Below are 13,148 nucleotides of genomic sequence, written 5' to 3'. Positions count from 1 at the left end.
TGACAGCAATGTAATACCACAGGCTTGGCTGCACTCACAATGTTTCCTATTTGCACCTGACTTTGGCATAAGAACAACAATGACAGCACACAGCCAGAATGGTTAGTCCAAAGGGTACGCTACCAGAGATCAGGTGATTATAGTAGACAAAGTATTTTCATATAAGAGTAAAAGAAAAGCTACTATGATGAGAAGGAAATGATGCAGGCTTGCTGCAGCTTCTAGAGTCCATTGTAAAAAGCTCATAATGCACAGTGACATCATAATAAGCAATTTTATTTTAGGAGAAGAGCCTGTACAACTGTGTCTGACTAAAGGTAAGGCTGGAGTTCATCTCTTAGATTTCTATACTATTCAGTATTAGAAAATTGAGCAATCAGATGTATTAATAATAATAATATTATTAGTTTTATTAATATGCAAATGCTAATTATACATGACCATGCAGGTTCAATGTATTGTGCCATAGACAGGAGGAGAAAGGAGCACAGGGGGTACTGCATATAAGAGCTGCAAAATATGTTTTGACTCAGTAGTATCACTGCCAGGAACAGAGGTAACAAAAGTACAAAAGAAGACAATAAACAGCAAAGCACTGGAATGAGGGGTTAGGTTAGAAAATCATTTATAAGAAAACAAGCAATATTTTAAGCTACCTAAAGAAACACAAGTTCTATGACAGTTGTGTCACCTCCACTTGAACAAATAAACCTGTTGCACAAATCAAATATTTACTAATATTAGTAAATAAACTGCAGCACAATAATATTAGCAGATTGGAGAAAGTAGGAATTTTCTCATTTAAAGCGTACCTAAACTCAGCATTTTCACTTTACATAAAAGGGTAGACAACCCTAAGGTAAAAATTCTGTGTTTTTTTTTTTTTTAGGTGCAATACCCTTTAAAAAAAAGTGCAGCACCGCCCCCTAATTCTCGATCGCCTAGGCTTCCAAGAATGAATGGGTGCACAAAGCCTCCCGGGATACCTACATCACGTATCCTGGAAGGCTCTTGGGTGCTCCTTCTTTGCATGCCCGAGCATCTCAGGCATACGTAAAAGAAGCTTTTTCACACAAATAGAAAACTTTGCTGATCTCAGGCACAGTGAACCCGGAAGAAGAGAGAAGAGGACAAGATGACGTCACCGGCTCAGGGACGATGCAGGACCAGATGCAAGACACCCCTAATGGATCAGACTGCCCTGCGGGATTGAAGGTAAGTGTATTTTTTTTGGGGGGGGCACTTTTGAGTTTAGTTCCTTTTTACAGATATGCATGGTTGAAGTCAAACCAAACTTTCAGGTTAAATCAGCTAAATATATTCTAGATGTACCAAACAAAAAGGTGTTCAAAGTCTTAAAACATGTTTTCTCTTGAAAGCATCCACAGCTTAAATAGAAAAGCCTACTCCTTGCCTGCAATCTACAGATATCTTTATATACAAGCAGTTTTTTCCCCCAATGAGGTCTAACATGCTGCCCAATGATTCTGAGCTAAAACACCCAAAATAAACATAGATCATGTGTGCTGATTTGGAAGCTAGAGGTCTGACTCTAAAGCTGCGTACACACTTCCAATTTTTATCGTTCAAAATGAACGACGAACGAACGACGAACGATCGATTGGGCAAAAATCGTTCGTAAAAAAAGTAACCAACGACGCCGACGAACGAGGAAAGTCGTTGGAAATGAACGACCGGACAGGCGGATCGGATTGGACGACGATCGTTGACCATCGTTCGTGTGTACGATCGTTCATTGATCGTCCATGGTCTGAGCATGCGTGATGAACGAACGTTCCTGCGGTGCACGTAACTTCCTGTATCGTTCAAACGATCGCATCTATTGTGTGTACAATATCTACGAACGATCGTGTCGTTATCTGTATGTACAGGATCGGTGCTATACGATCGTTCGCAGATATCGTGCAGGATCGTTCGTCGTTCGTTTACCAACGATAATAATTGGAAGTGTGTACGTAGCTTAACACTTCTGCAGTCTGAACACTGATTGTGGACAGCAAGACAATGCAGTGAGATTAGCAATCTTTTTCCCCATCTATGTCACCTGATCTCGCGTCTGTCGCAGTTGGGTGTCGTAGGAAGAAAAACCTGGAAGAAGAGAGAAATAAATATCAACGCCCGGCGCTTTCTTTGTGCCGGCCAGAAGACGGATACAGGGACAACGCAGGACCCAAGAGAAGAAACCTCCCGATGGATCAATGGATCTCCGGGATTAAAGGTAAGTGTTATTATTATTTTATTTTGGGTTTTTTTCCCCTTTTAGAATGCTATACCACTACTGCCCTTGAGTGGCAAAAATCTAGGATATGTGCATAGCCTCTACGTTCTATTCTGACATCAGTGTTTATAGCATATGGAAGATGGCAACAAGAACATGCTGACATCCTCTAAAATAAAGATATTTTATTTTTTTATTTTTAAGCCATGTACATGCAAACACACAAAAAACCTGTAAAATGCAAACGCAACTTTAACATCATTCCAATGGTCTATTTAGTTAAAGCAGAACTATTGTTTCACTTTGAATATCAGCAGTCAGGCAAGTCTTTAGTGCAGGAAGAGACAGGTAATGTGCTTTCTGCAATGAAACATTCATACCTGCCTGTTCACTGTCTTCTTTAAAAAAAATTGCTGATCCTGGCATCCCCTGCAGCTGTAGGGACTTAAAGAACTCCCGTACACACGTCGTTTATGTCACCCCGGCTCAGCCAATTAAGGTGGCCAAACATCAAGACACATGGAAGTAAAATAGATGTTGGTACCTGTAACGGCACAGAGACAGGTAACGTCTTTAAGAAATTGTAATCAAGTAGGTAGGAATATTTTATTATAGAAGAAACATTGCCTGTTCCTTCTGCAATAAAGGACTTGAATGGTTGCAGTTTTTTTTAGTTTTTGGGTATAATTCCCCTTTAAAAGTGTAGAAGATAAAGAAGGTAAACAATTTATTTATTTTTTCCAGTTGTAATGAGTGAGCCCATGTGTCTATATAAAAAAGTTGAAATTAAAAAAACAAGATCATTGACAAAGAAAACAATTACCTTTCACTTTAACTGCATACTTATGTATGAGCTGACCTCTTGGGGTTAACTAGCAATTGTTGTTGTTGTAAATCATAACTGTGAAAAGTAGGAGGGCACAGAAGGGTTTTAAGAAAACGTAGATCAATTTCAGTCTGCTCCTTACAGTGAGGGGACACATTTATTCTGGCATAAATTTGCTTGAACGAAAACCAAGGAAAATAGCAGAAAGTTCACAGCCGATGGAAAGGAAAGGTTCACTCCAACGCCGTGCAGAATTTTGTGGTTTAGATATAAAGTTCCAACATCTGTCTATTGTAAGGCAATAAAATCTATACATGTACCAGAGAAATTAGTTGCTGAAACTCAATTTAACATATAAAATGCCATTAACTGATTGCCGTACAGATATTATGTCTGTGTCAGAAATGAGCAGAATGAATAATGGAAAAATGTCACTTACCCACTGTTGCCTGGAAATATAGCAGACCGCCAAGAATAAGCAACAGATAAACTAAAAGTATAAAATTCTTTATCACCAGCATTTGCATAAGTGCATACATGTTTTTTGTAAATGCATTAAATATTCAAAGATTTTATATAGGACTAAATATACTACATATTGACTATATCTCCTGATCTACAGATGATACTGTTGCATAAAATGCATAAATGCAGCTGTTATCTAAGACTCTGTAGTGTTGGATTATATAGACAATAATATTGTTACAAGTTGACTTGTTTATTTTCTTCATAGTAAATTTTTTTTGTCAATAAATATAACAAACAGCCTTCCACCCATTACCCTATATAGAAATAGTAGGAATAAGGATGACATTAGCTGAAATTTGCAAATGACAAAAAACTGGAACATAAAAGATAAAAAAGTTTTTTTAGAAATGTTTATACTAATATATATATATATATATATATATATATATATATAGTAAAGACCATTGATATTAATAATTCCCCTAATCAGGTATCACCCTTCCAAAAAACAGTAGGAATAAGGATGACATTAGCTGGAATTTGCAAATGACAAAAACTGGAACATAAAAGATAAGAAAGTTTTGCAGAAATGTTTTCAGAAATGTTTATACTAATATATATAAATATATTTATATATATATATATATATATATATATAATAAAGACCATTGATATTAATTACCTTTAATCAGGTATCACCCTTCCAAAACAAATGACTGGTCAGCTAACAAAGTTGTCACAACACAAAAAATTCCATTTGTAACCTACTTTTTTTGTGTATAGTTTGTTATTATATATGTACTGAAACTCATTAGTTCATTAGATCACTAACCCCTGACATGGATGTCCCGGGCCAAACATAGGAATTCTAGAATCACCTGCTGGTTTTTGTCCCTGCAGGACTTTACAGCTGAGCACTGGATGGGCAAGTTGTAGGGCAACCAAGATGCCCTTTCCAAGACACATTGTTTGGTGACAGACTGTGTTCATTCCCATGGATTTGACCAAGATGGGAGGTATTAGTGACCCGGTTCCCCATTGTATGCCTAGGATGAATCTGAATGGGACCTATGGAGCACACAGGCTAAAGCAATTTATGTACAGTAAAATACAGTATGGTTTCAATTGGACAAAAGGCTTTTGTAAAAGCTAGAGTTGTTATTTCCAGAGCTGGTCAAGGAAGAGTTAGAAGCATTCCTCAGACACCCAGTCTATATCTGGGCCTTCACCTGGGCTGAGAAGTCAGGTGTGCTATTCAAGCAGTCAGGTGCATGCTGTCTGTAAGTTGCCACAGTTGTTCTGAACAAAGACTGTTTATCACCGTTTTTTTTTTTTGTTAGAAAAGAAATAAAAGGAAGGCAGATTGTTCCCAAATTGGGCTAATTTTTTATTATTTTTTTTTATTTTTGCGTTCTGATGGCAACTTTTTATTTTGCCAAATAAAGAATACAAGGTGAAGCCCGCTGTATGTTTTAGCTGGACTTCGGTTGCCTGCAATATAATCTATTGTTATGAGCAATTCTGTAACATTTTGATGCTCATATGCAGGCAGAATTCTTTAAGGGGCAGAGAAGCAAAGTGACAAAATAAAGATTTTAAAGTTACTGTTTTGTGCTAATAATGCAACAAGCAAATGTGGCTCAGAAGTTTACAAATGTGCAATACAGTTATGTGAGACCAAATGTTTTCTGGAAGCCCAAGCGACAGAGGTAGCCAGATAAACTGACGATCTTGGTGAGATGGCACAGCAGATAGCTGTAAAGTTCAGGGGTGTTGCTGGTTGCTGTGGGAAACAGAGGGTCAATCTGAGCCAGATACTTTCTGAAAAAGAGTTATTCACATTCCCCCAGCAAAGAGAATGTTTTTTTCTATCAGGGATACTTGGATGGAAGAAAGAGCTTAGGAGAGGTCCCAGGCTAACACCCTTCACCCAACAACTAGGGCCTGTTGCAGTGCTCATCCTGGCATCCCCTGCAGCTTTAGGGACTTAATGAACTCCTGTGCACATGCGGTTTATGTCACCCCGGCTCAGGCAATTAAGGTGGCCAAACATCAAGACACATGGAAGTAAAAAAGTTGGTACCATGTTGGTACCTGTAACGGCACAGAAACAGGTGACGTCTTTAAGAAATGTTGCAGTGCTGGCGGTGCCATGAATAGGGTCATATCACAGCCAGGTGCCCCCTGCCTTTGGCTGTGTGAGGTGGGAATCTTGCCGACAGATGTCCCTGTTGGCATGGCTGATATGTGCTTCTGTGACTGTCCCACATATGTCTGTGGTGAAAGTGGGTAAGTTGTCCGTCCTGAATCTGCTTGACTCTGGCAAGCTCTTTAGTGGGCCATTGATGAGGTGCCTGAGTGTGGGTATCTCATATGCATTAGATGAACACAGATACCTTAAGGGTCTGGCTAACCACTAATATCTCCATTAAAGTATCTACAGCCAAGAATGTGTATATTGCCCACTATCATTCTCTTCATACTCCTGTCTTACACATACTGACTGCAGTCATACTCTCCACACTGCACAAACCACTTATTGTCATACTCTGGACACTACTTCTGCACATATTGGTCCTGAATTTTTAAATCTACCCAAGATTAGAGAGAATATACTATCATGGAACAACCTGAGTAATCCAGCAAACCTTGAATGGATCCGGTCCAGGGTTGAAACCATATTCAAACTAATAGCAAATTACAAATCTATTTCAGGTTTGCTGGATCAGCCAGGTTCTGCCATGATAGTCTATCTTCTCCATTCTTGGAGACCTTTGATAAAATTAGCCCACTGTCCCCTCTCATACTTTCTGCACTCCTCTCCTACACATACTGCCTGCTGCTTTACTCCTCACTCCTTTCCTGCACATACCGCTTGCTGAATACTCACAGCACTTTTCTCCCACACATACTGCCTGCCATCATTCCATATATTTTCCCTGGAGTTGGAATTTACACAATATGTACGTAAAGAGGACACTAACAGGTATTTGTTTTTGCAAGGAGTTCTTTAAAGGCAAATTACTGAAACACCTTTACAGATTTATACCTCTTGTGAAAAGTGAAACAGGAAATGATTCACACCATACATCCATTACGTTCACTACCATAACCACAGGAGAAGACAAACACTTTTTTTTGATGAGAAACAAAGCAATGTTTGCTTGTAATAGTCTGTCTAATATAGTCATGAATAACTGTACTAATAAATAATCCTATTTAAAGCTGCACATCAGTTTATAACAAAAAATAACCCTGCATGTTCTGTATAGGAAAAATTTTGTTGTACTAGTTTATAACAGATATATGTGCTCATGCTCACACACCCAATATTCAAATTTCTGATATGATGTACATTTAAATAGATGAACAATAGTCTATTCTAAGTGATGATGTTTATTTTTATTGTGTTTCTTTCATTTCCTTTATTTGTAGCAAGAAAGAAGATTCCCCAAGGATAACTGATCTACATGACCTTGTCTGGATGACTGCCCATCACACATATCAAGGACACTGTATTCATCTGTCATTGATTCAGTAACTGTAGGTTCTAGTGTTCTATTATTATTCACAGAAATCAATAATTTCTATGTCAGGTCTACTTTCTCCTATGTTCCTCTTATCCGATCTCCTATCCTGCATGAAATACACAGATAAGGATGTGCACCAGTCTTCGGGGTGTTTTTTGCACTTAATAGTCCAACACTTCAGGAGGGTTCTCTGTGTGACATACCAGGTTATGGGCGCTGGAACACTGCTACTTACTTGGCATTCTGTCTCTGTAATAGGGCCAACCGAGATGCCTAGACCAGAGGTAGGCAAACTGCTACCTTTAGGCTGGATACGACCTAGCCAGTATTCCAGTCAGGCCTAACACCCTGCTAGTATTAATTGTTGGATCCGGGGTAATTGAATGGTCGCTTTATTGCGAGTTCCCTTGATATCATCAATACCAGTTACTATGCCTAAAGAGCAGAAGAAGCTACCAGTCTCCGGAAGGTTGACCTCGAACGTCGTGTCTTCAACCCCCAATGGACTGACAAATTGTTCTTCGTCCAATGGGGCAACAAAGTCCTGTGTTTAGTGTGCAACGACACCTACAGCACTTTCAAGTGGTCGAATCTCAAGGGGCATTTTGATACCAAGCACGCTCACATGTACAGAGACACACCACGGATGAGCGGAAGACTGAGGCTGCACGCTTGCAGTCATGGTTGGAAAAAACCTTTCCTTGGACAGCCTCTGTTTTCTGGCACTGTGTGCCTTCTTGACCTTCTGAAATGGCCTAGTAGTCCAAAAAGTTTGTTGACCCCTGAGTTAGACTCTTCACTAAATTAATTCTATAGATTGACATCTCCTACTGACAACAGGCTTTACAACAGGCGTTTTCTGGGTACGTATAAAGTGCTTGTGGACAAGTACTTAAAAAGTACTCCTATTTTTCCATTCTGGTTTTATCCCCTACACTACAATTCTTTAATATTTCCTGTTTACCAATATTGTGTACGTATGACCAAACTTTTTTTATGATCAACAAAAGGATTAATAACCTTTTCAGCTTATATTTTTCTGTTGGTATATAACTAGGATAAAACAGTTATCCACAATAGACTATTACCTCATTATAGGGACAACTAAAAAAGTTGTGGATTTGCCCCTAAGCTGTGTACACACTTGCAATAATTATCATTGGAAACGAATGACTGACGACCGATCGTCCGATATTTGTTAACAGAAAAGTGCACAACGACTGACCAATGACGCCGGTGAACGAGGATTGTCTCTGGAAACTAACAACCATCCCAGCGGATCTGATTGAGCGACGATTGTCACTATCTATTGTGTGTACAGTCGTTCAGTGATCGTGGATGTTTCTGCAGTACAATTTCTCCTTTGCATGTCACTACCTGCATCGTTCAAATGATCGTATCCAGCGTGTGTACATTATTGGTGGATTACATTTCAGTGATCGTATTGTTACAACATGTACAGAATTGTGCACAATACGATTGTTCAAAATAGTTATGCATATTCGTGAATATTCGTTAGTCGTTCGTTTTCTAACGATAATTATTGCAAGTCTGTACGTAGCTTTATTCTTCTATTTTATGATAACAAACATAATGAAATCTCTCCAAAGAAGACAAAGAACATATTAGAAATGAGACAGGTCTAGTCCTTCCCTACACTACCTAAACCTATAAAAAAAATCAGTTTGCCTAGGAATATACTTTAAGCAGAAGAAATCTGCAGTATATAAAAAATAGGATAGAGGTGCAGTGTTGAATAGTGGTAAAATTGGTTCCCAAAGTAGATTCCTGATCCAAATACTTTGTCCAGTGGTATTGCTCCACTGAAACATTATGGAGGTTGTATTTTTTTTTCCATACCCAGTTATGTTCATGTGATATATTATGACACCTTCAGAAGAATATGATGAATTCCAGTTTTCATGGGTAACCATTTTATATATAACACTTTCCAACATAGTATAATACGAAGATAGTGCGCAGCATTTAGCAGGAAACATCCTGAATCCAGTAGGTGTTTTAGGCAATTTAGGAGGAAATGAATGAAAGTTTTTCACAACACGAGTTGAGAATCCACAGGCCTGAACTACTTAAGAAGTGGTGGGGGTGAAGAGTGCTTTGTAAATATACAGAAAGATTAGGGATTAGCACAGCCAGTTGTGAGATGGACAGGCAGGGTGGGCCTGGCTTCTCTCCCCTACCTCAAGTCGCTTAGCCTTCAACATTAGCCTAACAACATCCCGTGAATTCTGGATTAAACAGCAGACATCCAACTGCTGTTTGCACTAGACCACAACATGGTACAACTCTATAGGTTGCCTGGTAGCTACAAGTAATATGAGAAAAGACATTACACTGCTGGTGCCAAAGCTTTGAACAAAATTACTTCCTTTAACACACCACCTTAATTATGTGCTGGGGAACATAAAACAGGTCAGACAATTTGTACTGGGAAATCATAATTCCATCAGACCAAAGCAGGTAGTGCCAATGATTTATGAATGAGGTGTCATAATTATTTTTTTAGTAAACAGATCAGGTTTCCTTAATAGGACCGGACTCAAAGTACTAATTAGCTTTTTGTAGGAGAATGTCACCAACCAGTCAGGACAAAAGTAGTTTTTTTTTACATTGTATTTTTGGTCCGGTAATTCAAGCAGATGTTCTCTGTAATAACTGGGAGGATTAAAGTCCTGCTGCATATAACTTTGCAAACTACTATTTGTCTTCCCTTTTTACCTTTCATAATTTGATGGCTATTCAGAAAGTACTTTCATCCTTTGAAAGAATAATTATTTTACCTTGAGATTTCTAGAAAATGATAGATTTGTAAAGAAAAAAACTTACCCTTTTATTTAGGTTTTCACCCTGTTTTCCATAAATATAAAAGGAACATCATTTATTGTCTATCAGCAATGTGTTGTATTCATTAAAATGCCTAATAAAACTGAAACCATTTTGTTGATTTCATATTTATATAAAATGTTCCTGGTAATTTTCTTTCATGTAAAATACACAACAACATTTGCCAGTTTGGATTTTTGCACCAAATAGTTTCCTGACAATATACCACACACAACAGTTTTACACTGGAGAAGGTATTTGCTGAGTGTGATGTGGATTTGTTTCCTCGTTTGTTTTAAATTTTCTACAGCTTGCCATTTTGGTTCTTTTTGCAGTTTCCTTTTTTAGAACAAAATGCAGAAAAAGGCAAAAAATTTTTACCGTAACAAAGAAGCTGTATAATAACTGGTTATTCAATTTAAAAGAGACAACTCTAAACATTTAGGTTAATAAGAATTTATGCAAAACAAATTTGTCTGGTTTTGGGATCCCAGTGCAGAGATTCCCGGCACAGACAATGCAACAATGTAACAAAATAGAGGTCATTTGGAATATGTCTTGGTTTAGGGTTTAGGTTAATGATGGACATGTTTTATGTGTACATATTAGAATTGGGGGAGTACAGTGTGAAGAAACAGTTTAAGATAAGGGGTAGTTGAGTCAATAGCCCTTGTCAGGTCTTAAACAAAAAAGTGATAGCTTGCTGCAACTTAAAATAAAAACTTTTATATCTGTTTTTATGGTGGCTTATGTCTTCTGCTTTCCCCCTATTTCAGCGCTGCAGTCTAAGAAATCGAAACTCACCCATGTTCCACATTAAAGGTTGGGGTTCCGTGTGTCACTCCTGAGTCCTGTTGTGTAGTAGGTGTTGGAAGATAAAAGGAACCTCATTGCAAAGGGAATGGGGCACAGTCATTTGAAACTCCCAGAATGATGATAGAGGTTGTACACTGGAACCGAGGAGAAATAGGAAAAATGGGATGCTGAAAAAGTGAATATAGTTCTTCAATTGCAAGAAACTGGTGTTTAGATTTGTTTAGAGACCAGACAGAGTCTAGAGTCCTTTTAAAATATTGATTTTGAGGTTTCATAAAGTGTTAAACAGAGTTACTCTGTTTGACATAGTTAGTCTATTTGGTTCTAATAGAACTTAACAAAGAGTGGAAAATAAACTGCAAAACTGGTGTTAAGTTTTCAGGAAGGACATGTGGGAAATTAAAAGTGTCCTGAAAAAAGCATATACTGCATAACTCAGTGCATAGTCTGTGGTTTTCCTTCCTTATTACTGATTTACTATGTCTTACCATGACTTTGTGGAGGCAACCATCTTGGTAGGTTGCAGGACTTTACTTCCTCATGTTGTAGTCTCCAGCATGGAGAACAGTGAGCGACACATTAGTGACATCCCAAAATCATGGTCCAAATCTCTAAGATTCACACGTCATGTGTCACTGTCTGTATTTGTCTGTCATTTGCAACCCCTACTTAATGTACAGCGCTGTGTAATATGTTGGCGCTATATAAATCCTGTTTAATATTCATAATAATATACAGCTATATAACTGGACTCACAGGAGAACCTGTTAGGAAGTGTACCACTACTTTTTAAAAAGGAATTTAAGACAAATGTACATTTTCGAGTTATTTTTGGCACAGTTATAGATGTTCCCTGTACCACAATTATAGATGTTACCTGTTTTCACTTTATTGTTGGAGGGAGGTGCATAGAAGGATTGTGTTTCTTGTGCTGAAAGTGTTAATTGCCTTGTTTTCATGCCAAACCCATGGCTCCAATGCTTCTTGTGTTGCCCCAGAAGAATTATGCAGATTAGGGTCTTTGATTTCAATTCTAATTGATTGTGTTCCAAGGACCTGATCACAGCCTATGGCCTAGAACAGCTGGGCTGCCAGAAGTGGCACACAGTCACCTGCATATTATAAAGTTTCCTTTTATTGTTATGTAGAAAAAAAGTTTCCAGTCCTTCTTGTGTTCCCACCCCAGAAGAATTATGCAGATTAGGGTCTTTGATTGTACTTGCTATAATCTTGGTATTATGGTCAGATGATTACCATGACACATAGGTCACTAGAGATTTTATAAAATGAGTAAAGCAATAGCAGCCCCACTATTTTTTCATGTTGGGTTTCCTTTACAAAATTTAACTGTACAGATCAGTGCAAACATGTAAAACAAACACAAACATACGTTTAATTCAAAGTTTTAAAGTAAAACTTTGATTTTAGAGTGACCCTCTAACATCATGTACTCGTTATACACTCACAATACTTTTTCTTGTGCCACTACCGGTATATACAACCCACTGATCCAAAGAAAAAGAGCTCCATATTCAAAGGTATGACTTTCTTGAGCTTACAGAGCTACAAACTTCTTTCTCAACTTGATGTGACAGCACTGGAGCATTCACAAACCATCTAACACACAACATGGGAGAAGGGAAGTGAGTTACATGCACACATGCCTTTACAAATCCAAAAATGCTGCCATATTTTTTTCCTGGTGGCATGAGTGCCAAAAGTGCTTGGAAAGGTAAAAGCTAGTGGTAAGGTGGTGGAGGGGTGGGTTGGATGACCCTTTTCCTTTGCCCTACAGGAGGTATGATCCCATATTAAACTATTGCATCAATAACATTTTTTGTTAAGCACAAAAAACAATAAATATGGTTTTGACATTTTTTTTCTTCATCATATAATACCTTTGTAAGTGCACGACAATCATCCTTGCACTTTTAGTTGATCACGTTCCAAGGGCCTGATCCAATCATAGTGAACGCAGCCAATGATCTAAGACAGCTGAGTTGTAAAAAGTTAGGACTGGACTACCTGCATATTATGTAGCTGACTTTTATTGTCTTTGCTTTCCCGAATTCCAATGTGCCTTAGCTGTGACCTTGCTTGGTGTATGGTTTGTGTATATTTGTTGGTGCAATAGTGTCATTTCAGTTAACTTGTCCAGGATCTGTAGACCTAGAACCAAACTGATAGCAAAGTAGAGTGACAAGTTTCCTCCTCCTATAATTGATGCTAATAGATATACTGATGAAAAGTAGGAAAACGTTTTGCTTTGGTCCCCTATACAATCTGATCTCAGTACCAGCAGTATCCAACTGACTATGGGAATAGGAAAGCATCATTGGGCATCGGCCTAAATCTAAGTATAAATTGTTCCCTGTCTATTAGCTTTGTATATTTATAATTTTATGTAAGACCAGAGGCCTCAATC

The 13,148-nt window shown here is 38.1% G+C and overlaps 1 long non-coding RNA gene across 1 annotated transcript; it reads left to right on the top strand.

Annotated features, from left to right (window-relative positions):
• Positions 1 to 181: 181 nt before the first annotated feature.
• On the top strand, positions 182 to 9,993 carry LOC140338633 (uncharacterized). Its single transcript, XR_011922283.1, has 3 exons — positions 182 to 317; positions 890 to 1,215; positions 6,969 to 9,993. It is a non-coding gene; the product is annotated as an uncharacterized lncRNA (long non-coding RNA).
• The last annotated feature ends 3,155 nt before the right edge of the window (positions 9,994 to 13,148 follow it).

Source organism: Pyxicephalus adspersus, chromosome 9, assembly GCF_032062135.1.
Source record: "Pyxicephalus adspersus chromosome 9, UCB_Pads_2.0, whole genome shotgun sequence".
Taxonomy (NCBI): domain Eukaryota; kingdom Metazoa; phylum Chordata; class Amphibia; order Anura; family Pyxicephalidae; genus Pyxicephalus; species Pyxicephalus adspersus.
Note: the sequence above shows the minus strand (reverse complement) of the source record. Positions and strands in the feature narration are given on the sequence as shown.